Source organism: Diabrotica undecimpunctata, chromosome 4 (genome assembly GCF_040954645.1).
Source record: "Diabrotica undecimpunctata isolate CICGRU chromosome 4, icDiaUnde3, whole genome shotgun sequence".
In the NCBI taxonomy this organism is placed as follows: domain Eukaryota; kingdom Metazoa; phylum Arthropoda; class Insecta; order Coleoptera; family Chrysomelidae; genus Diabrotica; species Diabrotica undecimpunctata.
Genome location: NC_092806.1, coordinates 46,567,399 through 46,579,975, shown reverse-complemented (window position 1 = coordinate 46,579,975; position 12,577 = coordinate 46,567,399). Strand labels below are relative to the sequence as shown.

Below are 12,577 nucleotides of genomic sequence, written 5' to 3'. Positions count from 1 at the left end.
TGAGGGAAAAACCAGGAAAAAAACCTCATAATACTATCCCGACATGGTAAGTATTTGATCTTGCATTTAGTTTACCTTCAATAAATACCAAATTCCGATTTTATATGTTTGTTATTTAAAAAATATATAAATGATGTATTCTCTATATGTTATTGACTTACCAATACTGGTATTTTCTTTTTAATAACTTCCTCTTTCAATATGGGTAACCAGATCCTACTACATTCTGCCGAGGAATTCGCGACACAATTGGTCTCATTTAGCATAATTAGAGCCGCTTCTTTGATTTTTCTCTTTTTACCATCCGTTTCTTTTAGGACTATATTTGAATCATTCCATTGAACCCTATGTTCATTATCCCATGCATGTTTACATATTTGAGATCTATCAAATTCTCTATTTTTAATATAGGATTGATGTTCACTTATTCTAACATTTAATGGCCTTGATGTTTCACCTAAATAAAACTGATCGCATTCACAAGGTATTTTATAAATGCAATTCTTTGTCCTTTCTTGTTCATTGTTAGGTTTGGTTTTGGACAAAATAGATCTCAACGTGTTTGTTGTTTTGAATGTTGTTGAAATGTTGAATTTATTTCCTATCCTTTTAAGCTTTTCCGATAATCCTTTTATATATGGTATTGTTATTTTCCTCGTATTATCCCTTGTATATGCTGTAGGATCTCGTTCTAAGTTGTTTTGTTCTATTCGATCGATTGTTGAAAATTCCTTATTTATAAACGATAAAGGATAATCATTTTTTAATAAAACAGATGTTAACAAATGTTTCTCCTTTAAGAACGAATTTTCGTTAGAACAAGTAATTTTGGCTCTATCGTATAAGGATTTAATGATTCCCTTTTTTATATTAATATTGTGATTTGATTTGAAATTTAAATATCTGTTGGTGTGTGTTGGTTTTCTATACACCTGAGTTTCGTATCCAGTATCGTTCTTAGAGATTAAAACATCCAGAAAAGGTAATGTGTTATTATATTCCTTTTCCATGGTAAATGTTATTGTCTCTTCTTTATCGTTTATATAATTTAGGAATGTGTCCAACAACTCTGATCCATGAGGCCATATTGAGAACACATCATCTACATATCTCCACCATACTGAGGGTTTTAAATTTTGTTTAGAAATAATATTTGTTTCAAAATCTTCCATAAATATATCGGCTAATAATGGAGATAAACTAGAGCCCATTGCTAGTCCAAAACTTTGTTTGTAGAATTCATTATTTAGTTGAAAATATGTATTATCAGTACATACTGTTATTAACTCCATTATAGCTGATATATTTAGTCTTGTTCTAGTTGCCAATGTATCATCACTCTCTAATTTTGTCTTGACTATATTTAAAGTCTTATCTAATGGCACATTCGTAAATAAACTATTTATGTCAAAACTTACTAAAGTATTATTTGAATTAAATTCAATATTTGATAATTTATTTAAAAAATGTTGTGTATTTTTTATAAATGAGTCATTTTTATTTGCAATTGGTTTTAAAATATTTAATAAAAATTTTGATAGTTCACTACAAGGAGAATTCATGGTACTACAAATGGGTCTAAGTGGTATATTTGTTTTATGAACTTTCGGTACTCCATAAAAATGAGGGGTCTTACTGTAATGAGGTGTAATTAATCTTCTCTGATAACTGGGTAAACAATCTTTAAACTTGAATAAAGTTCTATATATTTTGTTTTCCAAAGGTTTTGTTGGATCCTTTGTTAATTTTGTGTAAGGTCCGTTTATTATTAGATCTTTAATTTTGTTTTCATATTGAATTCTATCCATTACCACAGTTGCATTCCCCTTGTCTGCTGGTAGGATGATTATGGAGTCGTCATTTTTTAAAGTTCTTATAGACTTTAGTTCCTCTTTGCTTATGTTTTGTTCAATTTTAGTAGACTTTTTCAATTCAAGCTTACATAATACTCTGTATTCTTCCTTTTCATGGGTTGATAAACATTGAGATATTTTTTTTTTTTTATAAATAAGGAATTTTCAACAATCGATCGAATAGAACAAAACAACTTAGAACGAGATCCTACAGCATATACAAGGGATAATACGAGGAAAATAACAATACCATATATAAAAGGATTATCGGAAAAGCTTAAAAGGATAGGAAATAAATTCAACATTTCAACAACATTCAAAACAACAAACACGTTGAGATCTATTTTGTCCAAAACCAAACCTAACAATGAACAAGAAAGGACAAAGAATTGCATTTATAAAATACCTTGTGAATGCGATCAGTTTTATTTAGGTGAAACATCAAGGCCATTAAATGTTAGAATAAGTGAACATCAATCCTATATTAAAAATAGAGAATTTGATAGATCTCAAATATGTAAACATGCATGGGATAATGAACATAGGGTTCAATGGAATGATTCAAATATAGTCCTAAAAGAAACGGATGGTAAAAAGAGAAAAATCAAAGAAGCGGCTCTAATTATGCTAAATGAGACCAATTGTGTCGCGAATTCCTCGGCAGAATGTAGTAGGATCTGGTTACCCATATTGAAAGAGGAAGTTATTAAAAAGAAAATACCAGTATTGGTAAGTCAATAACATATAGAGAATACATCATTTATATATTTTTTAAATAACAAACATATAAAATCGGAATTTGGTATTTATTGAAGGTAAACTAAATGCAAGATCAAATACTTACCATGTCGGGATAGTATTATGAGGTTTTTTTCCTGGTTTTTCCCTCATAATTTACTATGGAATCACTAACAGGAGAATTTTACTGTCATCATGGCATGTATTTGTCTTTTTAAAGACGAATTACATGTTATGATCTTTTCTGACGGATATTCTCAAGTTAAAGTTGATTTCATGTAATCGAATGAACTATCTTATAAGTAAAGTCGTCCCAGGAACGCAACTCAACAATATTGGCAATATCATTTTAAAGTCGTCTACTTTAAAATGTATACTGTATGTCTGAATTGTCAATATAGATGAGTCAGATAAAATTAAATTATTAGAAGAATTTTTCACTAAGTAACAAAAACAAAATTTGTTTAATTTACTAATGTTTGTATTTTGAGAACGATTTCCGAAGTGGAAATTGAAACGTCAATAAACGTATTTTAACCTTTAATTGTGGCTTATTCCCAGTTAAATAGTAATTAATTTAAAATGCCACAAGAAAATAGCTTCAGAACAATAATAATTATTGTATACAAATTATTTTTTACGATATTTCCCAGTCTTCGGCAATCACTTTAAATTATTGTACCACAATGTATTTGGTGTAATCAGTGTATTTTTAATTCTGTATTTTATTTTTTTTTGTACGTCTTTTTTTTCATTTCCTTTGAGAGATTTTTGTTGTTGTTTACTCACTCTTTTAGGGCGTAAACTCTATACAGAGTGAGTTTTATGTATAAACCCATTTATCTAAGAAATAACTTGCACGATTTATACCTATTTTGGTTTGTAAGGTGTTTACATTGTTGTCACATTTGTTATTTTTCTCTAAATGTAATGAATTTTGTCGTTTTAAAAAGCCCTATAGTATATTGTTTTCTTTTTGAAATTCTTTAGGAGTTATAGCTACATTTATATTATAGCCGCCTAAATTAAATTGATATATTAAAATGGCCAAGATTGCAATACTAACAACTTTGACGTTTAAAAAATGGTTATAATTAAAAGTTACAATGGATCGTTTATCTTAAAAATAACAAGATTCTAATGATATTAGGATAAGGTAAGATGCATTGCAGTAAACAAGAAACATTTAATATATTTAATAAAAATTTATTAGAATTTCCGCTAGAACTGGAAACACCAGAAATTACCATAAATGAAGAACTTAATATAAATGTACAAGAGATTTACAAATTCCGTAAACTACTTGAAAAGCTGAAGAACAGAAAAGCAACAGGTAAAGATGGGATACCAAACGAATTACTGAAATATTGTGGAGGAGCAATGACAGAAAAATTAACAACATTAATTAATAAAATTATAAAACACAATAAAATACCAGAAGATGGAGAAAGAGCGAACCAATTCTGCTATTCAAAAAAGGAGATAAAAAACAGCCAAAAAACTACAAAGGCATAAACTTATTAAATAGTACAATAAAACTTAAAACAACTAATATTTTACAGGTACTAATAAATCAAAGGATAAGTTTAGCAGATGAAAAACAGGGTTTTTGTAGTGGAAGATCGTGTACAGCTGCAATATTCGTTATAAAGCAAATTACTGAGAGATTACTAGAATTACTAGACTAGCTAGATTAGAATATAATAGACCAGCATTTCTGTGTCTGACTGATCTAAAGAAAGCGTTTGACAGACTAAGACTCAAAGATGTTACCCATCTTATGTATAATAGAAAAGTTTCCCTAAATATTATAAAAACTATCGAAAGTATCTACTATAACAACAAAAATGGAAGTCAGAATAGATGAACAACTTACAGAACCTATAGAAATAGGCAGCGGAATAAGACAAGGGGACTCATTGAGCCCCATGCTCTTTAATTTAATCATGGATGAAATCATCAAAAGCGTTAACAAAGGAAGAGGATACAGAATGGGAAACAAAGAAATAAAAATACTCTGTTACGCAGACGACGCAATATTGATAGTTTAAAATGAAAATAGTCTACAAAGACTGGTCCACAAATTTAACATAAGAGCAAAAGAATTTGATATGAATATCTCATCTCAGAAAACTAAAACAATAGTCCACTAAAAAACTAAGTTCCTGTAGCTTGCTGTATACCATGTATCACAAATTTTTTTATTTCAAATCCTTTAAAAAATCTATATAATAAAATACCCAAACGGGCTATACTACAAATATATTACAGAACGTTTTCGGAATGTAAATTCCATCATCAGTGTAACCTTAAGTTTACAATATATGTAGTTGAGCTTGCTATAATGTTTACAGATCTCCTTTTTTAGAATATTTAGTTGGAAGGTGTTCTTTAAGTTGACTGGAACATTTCCTGGAGTTTTGATTTTACAAAAAGTAGGGAAGACCTGGTTGTTAATACACTGAAATTTACATGGAATTTACATTCCGAAAACGTTCTGTAATGTATTTGTGATATAGCCCGTTTGGGTATTTTATTATATACCTTTTATAAAGGATTTGCAATAAAAAAATTTGTGATACATGGTATACAGCCAGCTACAGGAACTTAGTTTCCTGGTGGATTTTAATTTGACGGTATAGTCAACTTGGCTTTTCAGTACATGAGCTTAGCCACTGAAGATGCACGTTGAAGCTGGATATTTGGTTCATCTCCAAGTGTATTAACAACCAGGTCTTCCCTACTTTTTGTAAAATCAAAACACCAGAAAATGTTCCAGTCAAGTTAAACAACACCTTCCAACTAAAAATTGTAAAAAAGGAGATCTGTAAACATTATAGCAAGCTCAACTACATAGATTGTTAACTTAAAGGTACACTGATGATGAAATTTACATTCCAAAAACGTTCTGTAATATATTTGTGATATAGCCCGTTTGGGTATTTTATTATATACCTTTTATAAAGGATTTGAAATAAAAAATTTTGTGATACATGGTATACAGCCAGCTACAGGAACTTAGTCTCCTAGTGGAATTTAATTTGACGGTATGGTCAACTTGGCTCTTCAGTACATGTGCTTAGCCACTAAAAGATGCACGTTGAAGCTGGATATTTGGTTCATCTTCCAGTGTATTAACAACCAGGTCTTCCCTACTTTTTGTCAAATCAAAACTCCAAGAAATGTTCCAGTCAACTTAAAGAACACTTTCCAACTAAAAATTCTAAAAAAGAAGATCTGTAAACACTATATAGCAAGCTCAACTACATAGATTGTAAACTTAAGATTAAACTGATGATGGAATTTACATTCAGAAAACGTTCTGTAATGTATTTGTGATATAGCCCGTTTGGGTATTTTATTATATACCTGTTATAAAGGATTTGAAATAAAAATTTTTGTAAAACAATAGTAGTCAACAAAGAACCAACCAGATGCAAAATAAAAATTGATATCATCAGTATTGAACAAGTAATGGAAATAAAATACCTGGGAATTACACTGTCCGGCTATGGAGACCTGGACAAAGAAGTGAGAGATTAAGTACAAAAAGCAAGTAGACTGGCAGGATGCCTTAATAATACTATATGGCCAAACAGACACATTAATACTGAGATGAAGTCAAGAATTTATAAAGCCAGTGTAAGACCAATAATGACATATGCCTCAGAAACAATACCCGACACAGCCACAACACAAAGGCTTCTGAAAACGGCAGAGATGAGAGTACTGAGAAGAATTACAGGAAATACAGAATGGAGAAGACCCGTGTAGTCAAAATAGCAAGAGATAATTCACCAATCGGCAAAAGAAGTATCGGAAGACCGCGCAAAATATGGAGTGACAACCTTCCATTGAGGTATTTATCCGCCAATTGAACAAGCAGAATTGCTTGTAAAGAGGAAGAAGAAGAAGAAGAAGAATTTATATCCTGAACGAAATCCAATAACCGTATATTAATCGAACAAATGCAGTTAAAGATTTATTTAAATGATATGTTTAAAAATGAATTACTAAAAATTAAATGATAAAAAATGAAATGAATTTATAAAAACACATATCTTTAGATGTTTGTATCATGTAAGAAGACAATCCACAAATATACAAGATACAAGGAACTTGATATTTCGTAAAAATCTGTAATGAGAATTTAACGTGGTAATAAAATTAATCCATAAGGTTGGCTCAAGAGTTATCAGATAACGATTTTGATATATGTGAAGAGTTTATACATTAAACTCTAAACTATTAAACACTAAAGTATATTAATGAAAACGTAAATCGTCCTAATTGTAGATACTGTTCCCGTTACGATCCTCCTTATATCCCTGAATACCACACCAAGTATCCATTAAAATTTATTGTATGGGCTGAAATAATAAGCGACAAGAAAATTGGACCTTTTTTGTAAGCGAAACTTTATTCTATACTTACGTTGTATTACTTTTTTTCTCTACAGTAAAATACTAAGGCGAGCGTCACGGAACAAGATGGCATATGATGTGTTCACGGGTAGCGTCATAGAATAGCGGTTCTTGACATCGATTCACTACTCTCCATCAATTCGTTTCTAGTCATTATTGCAAAGAAATATCTTCATTTTCATAAAAGCAGTTTTAGTAATTGTTTTTCTTTGTTTTATTTCTATGTCTTGAGGTAGGTCCATTATGACAGTTCCCAAATATGTCATTTTGTGAATTTTTTTAAGTTATACTCCATTTTATGAATAAGATCAAGCAGAATTTGGAGACCTTCGATATTTTCTGACAGTATTACTGTATCTAATTACATTAAGTCAGCGTCAGCGTATCTAATTACATTAAGTAGTTTACCGTTGATTTTAATTCCATATGGCTATCACTCAAGTGCCTTTTTAAATAGCTGGTCCGAGTAAACATTGAACAATGTTGGGGATAAAATGTAACCTTGTCTGACTTCTCGTTGTATGAAGATTTCGTCAGTGTAATTGCCAATTTTTACGACAGAAATTTGATTCCAGTACCGATTGTTAATGACACATAATCTACCAACAAAATATGCGTATCCTGCAATAATTTCCGGACCATCAGCTTAATGAGCCACATTTTACAGTTATTTCCAAAAATCATATATCAAAGTTAGACTATGCAATGAAAAAATCAGCCGTACACAATTTGGTTTTCGGAACGCAGTGGGTACGAGAGAGGCTCTCTTTATCATGCAAGTGCTATGTCAATGATAGATAGATGTAAATTGCGTTATTTATGTATGCTTTATTGGTTTCCATAAAGCGTTCGATACAGTAAAACGCGCTGATGGAGATATTGATATATTGGAATAGACACCTGTGATATAAGCATTATTAGCAATCTTTACTGGAATCAAACATGGTCTATCCGTACAGAGGCAGGAAAATCCGATAATATCAAAATCAAACGTGGAATCCGACAGGGATATACACTATTACCCTTGCTATTTAACATATACACTTTCAGGAAATCTTTCAAGAAGCAATAGAGGATGTTAAATCAATAACATCAGATACGCAGATGACATGGTGGTCATAAATCAGTACCCAAAAAATCATATTACTACGATGTTAAATCTTTCCTATACTATTGTACGGAGTTGAGTTGTGGACTTGTGAGTTTTTTGTAATCGCGATATCAATATATCGCTCCGAATAAGAATGCTTATTATATTTTCTCTCTTATATTTTCTCTACCCTTTTGTATGGGGTTAAAGCTTGGATACTTAAAAAATCCAACATTAAAAACCTAGAAGCTTTCGAAATGTGTTACCAACGTATTTACGTATTTTGAAAATATCATGGATGGATCGCAAAACAAACGAACAAGTTCTCGAACAACTAGGAAAACAATGCGAAGTTTTAAATTCCATAAAAATCAGGAAATTGGAACACTTCGGGCACATCATGAGAGGCGAAAAATACGAACTACTAAGGAATATAATGCAGGGTAAAATCAAAGACAGAAGAAGCGTAGGAAGACGTGAAATCTCGTGGCTACGCAATCTCCGTGAATGGTTTGGATGCAGTTCAATTAAACTATTACGTTACGCGCGTAACAAACAAAATTATAATTGCCAGAATGATTTTCAATCTCCGATAGAAGCGGAATTTGAAGAAGAAGAAGAGTTGTGGACTCTCACAAACGCTACCTGTAGGAAAATTGAGGCTTTCGAAATGTGGCTCTATCGTCGAATCCTGAAGATATCCTATACCGGCAACGTTACTAACCAGGACGTTTTATTAAGAATGCAAAAAGGAAAAGAGTTGTTAACCACACTAAAAACAGTTAAAATCGAATAACTCGATCACATCATGAGGAACAGCGAAAGATATGGGTTGCTGCAATTAATTCTACAAGGAAAAGTAAAAGGAAAACGAGGACCAGGAAGGCGGAGGATTTCCCAGCTGAAAAATCTACGTACTTGGTTCAACACAACAACCACGAATCTTTTTAGAGCAGCAGTTTGCACAATACAGATTGACATGATAGTCGCCAACATCCGTAACTAATAGGCTCTACAAGAAGAAGAGGGTGAACCATTGAGAATAGGAAGGATAGTAGTAAAGCAGCATATTAGTTAAGTTAGCAGGTTAATCTTATGATTAGGTGCAATATTAATTTAATAATAATAAAAAATATTAATATTTAAAAATGACAAGAATACACATACACAAAATTACAAATCTATATAAGTTTTATCTCACTTATATAAGCGATTCAGCAAAATTATAACAAATCGTCCAACACGATTTTATCAATCGATGGAAGAAGCCTGGTTCAAAAATCACTTCAACACCATCAATCACCAACATGCGATATGAATTTTAATAGAAAATTTACATAATATAACGTACTTATTTCCTTAGACTATAGTTATAATTAAAAATAGTTAATATCAGATTTAAAAGAAAACCACACTCTCGGGATTAGTAAAAGAAATTTTCCTGTTAACACTAAACAAAACCAAGAAATCAAACAGAACGAACAAATAAAGGCAAAACAGTAACCACCATGTAAATTATATTATATAAAAGTCCACAATATTGGACAACTGCAGAAAAAGGACCAAACGAGAAACTTCATAAAATTACCTGTAGGAACTAAAGAAAAAACACAACAGGAATTATTGACCACAGAAGCAGAGAGGATGCAAATGAAAAACAAACATTCATTTTAGGCGAAAAGATATCCTGAGAAATTTATCAAATACAAAGAATAGATAAGGAAGTTAAAATGCCTTAAAAAAGAAAAAATGAGTCTTGGGAAATTTCAATCAATACACAGTGTGGTAGGAAGAACACAATTTATAGAAGTATGGATTTGTATTCAAAGGATAAAAACCAATAAAAAGCAAAACTGAGGTGTTTATATCATTCGAAGAACATCGAATCAATGACGATGATCACTAGTTAAATCAAAAAAACTGCTACTAGGATTAAATATGAATTACAGCATAATAAAAACAATGAGAATTTCTAGTTAGGATCAAGCAATAGAAAACGTCATTCACTTTCTTATGAGATCGCACCTACCAAGGATGTATCATCCGTTCACCCTCGCGAACTATCATCGCGGTTTACAGCGATGTCGATACCAGAACAAAATACTTTGTTTTACATCGCGATGGTGCTACTGATCGCGTGGTAAATTACAAGTTTACTGGTGGTTTTCAAACACGTGACATTCGCCGGAGATACGGATGGTATGATAAATATACTGAAATGTATCCAGACTCTGTCTGAGTGGTGTTTCTTAAGCTCTTTAAATAGGTAATGTCCGTACACTTAGGGAATTACAGAGAACCGTAGAACAAACAATTCTCAGGACTTTACTAGGCTACAGAAGAAGAAAAAAGAGGTTAGAAGCAAATCCAAAATCACAGATGTATTAGAACTGACAATATGAAATAGTGTTTACCGGACAGGTGAAAGAACAATATAAAAATAAATGAGCCATAAAGAAACATAATGATTTTCATAGAATTTTCTATTTGAATTATTGAGAAGTGTATATTAATCACAAAAATTTAAGTCACAAGAAACCTTTTGTAAGGGAAAAAGGACAGGTTTATTTTTAAAATTATACAGGTAAAAGAAAAACTTTTACGTATCCCCTGTATTGCGGAGAGGCAGGGAAAAATTGGTTATTAGGTCTATTTAATGGAATTATAGAAGTTGGACAAACGTCAAATGAATGGAGAAGCATATTAGTACCTATTTACAAAAACCAGGCGCCCTGAGGAGACCTAATAAGGTTTAAATACGTATAAGTGGATGGCAGGAGCCCTGTATTGAAATCAAATCTCAAATGTCTTTCTGCTTTATTTATTTACTCATGTTCGTGAGTACTAGAAATTAATTCGCGAAGGATATTTGCCTTGGTGGATCGACAGGTCATAAAATGCAAATTGTAGATTCCCCATGTCGGCTAATTCATCAATCTGACTGCTTTATATATTGTAGAAAGCGCAATAGACAAATATCTGAATTTTAGTTGTTAGAAGTAAGAAATCTTCGGATTTCTATTTATGATTGTTAATAATTTATTAGTTTGTACTATACTGCTTAGATTACTTACAATGTGAGTGTTTTGGATATGTTTGGTGACATGGAACCAGCAGAGCTCTAGTTTCATCACTCTTGTGCCAATCTCTGTAAGTCTTACTAGTGATGAAAGAGCACTATATATAAAGCAACTTACAGTATTTTAAAATCAGAACGTATTGATGGCGAGTCTGATTATCTAGGAACACTATATTATGTTCCGATCTTATTTTAGCAGCTTTTTCCTTTATTCGTTTCATGTTACTTTACTTTCTTTCGGCCTCTTTTTATTATTATTTTCTGTGTGTGTGTGTGTGTGTGTGTGTGTGTGTTTGCCTTCCTTTTCTTTTTTCCTAAAGCCTCTTAATGCCGAGACTGTTTAGCAATCGGTGATGTTGGTTTTCTTAATATATTTAATTCATTTACGTTTCGTAAGAGCAACGCCTATTTTTCTTTGTCAGTTAACCTCAATAGCTCTTCAATTGCGATTTTATTTAATCATATTTTGTTACATTTTATGTAAACAAATGTGTTTTACATTTAATAATTATTTTTTGTGATAGTTCGATCTCATTTTCCTTCTCTTTATGTGCATAGTGGATATTAATAATTATAGAACCTAAAGCATTGTTGCTATGATTTATTTTATCGTTCGTTATTCGTCTTCTTTACTGGAAATAGTCTAAAACTTATATGTAATAATATATGATACATTGAAAGCATGATAATTCTAATTGGTATTTTCGAATAAATTTTCAATGATTTAATTAATAAAGGTAGCTATCATATTGAAAATTGTAAAAAACCGCTCACGACGGTTCTATTATACTAGCTTTCGGATGAACTTTTGTTTAGAGTTTGCTTTTCTCTAAACAAAAAATGCAGAATACTTAATCAGCATATTTTCCATAACATATTCAAAAAAATTCGAGTTACACATATAGATATCAGCTACTTTCATATTTTTTCAAGATCAGGGGGAACTCCGAACCTTTTTGAGAAAAAATAATCAAAACCGGACATTTTAAGATGTGTTCGGGGCTATCTCTTCAACATAAATGTCCTTTATTGCTTCTTTTATGAACATCCCTCTGCAGTCAAATTTAATTCAAAATGTCACATTGAAATTGGATAAAGTAAAAAATAACGGACTACATTGTGTTTCATCGTTCTCTTTTATATTGCCTTGTGCACTGGACGTTACATCGTATTATATTAGTATACGAATATTTTAAGCGCATCTGGACAATGCGAGTAATGAATAAAAGGCAACAATTTTTTTCTCGATGAAGTTGTGTAATTAGAATATGTACTAGACGATAACTTTACGATAAGTAATCTTTTTTTTTTTAACTTTTTATTCAATTTCCATCTTTTTAAGTGTATAGCTTAATTTGATACATTAGATGGAGGGTTCTGTATAATAATATAA

At 31.2% G+C, this 12,577-nt stretch overlaps 1 protein-coding gene and 1 long non-coding RNA gene across 3 annotated transcripts in view; one reads left to right on the top strand and one right to left on the bottom strand.

The window, feature by feature from the left end:
• Positions 1-12,577, bottom strand: part of LOC140439484 (LIM domain only protein 3-like) — a 431,220-nt gene that overhangs the window by 227,779 nt on the left and 190,864 nt on the right. The gene's annotated exons all lie outside the window — the stretch shown is intronic.
• Positions 1-12,577, top strand: part of LOC140439487 (uncharacterized) — a 254,156-nt gene that overhangs the window by 239,363 nt on the left and 2,216 nt on the right. The gene's annotated exons all lie outside the window — the stretch shown is intronic.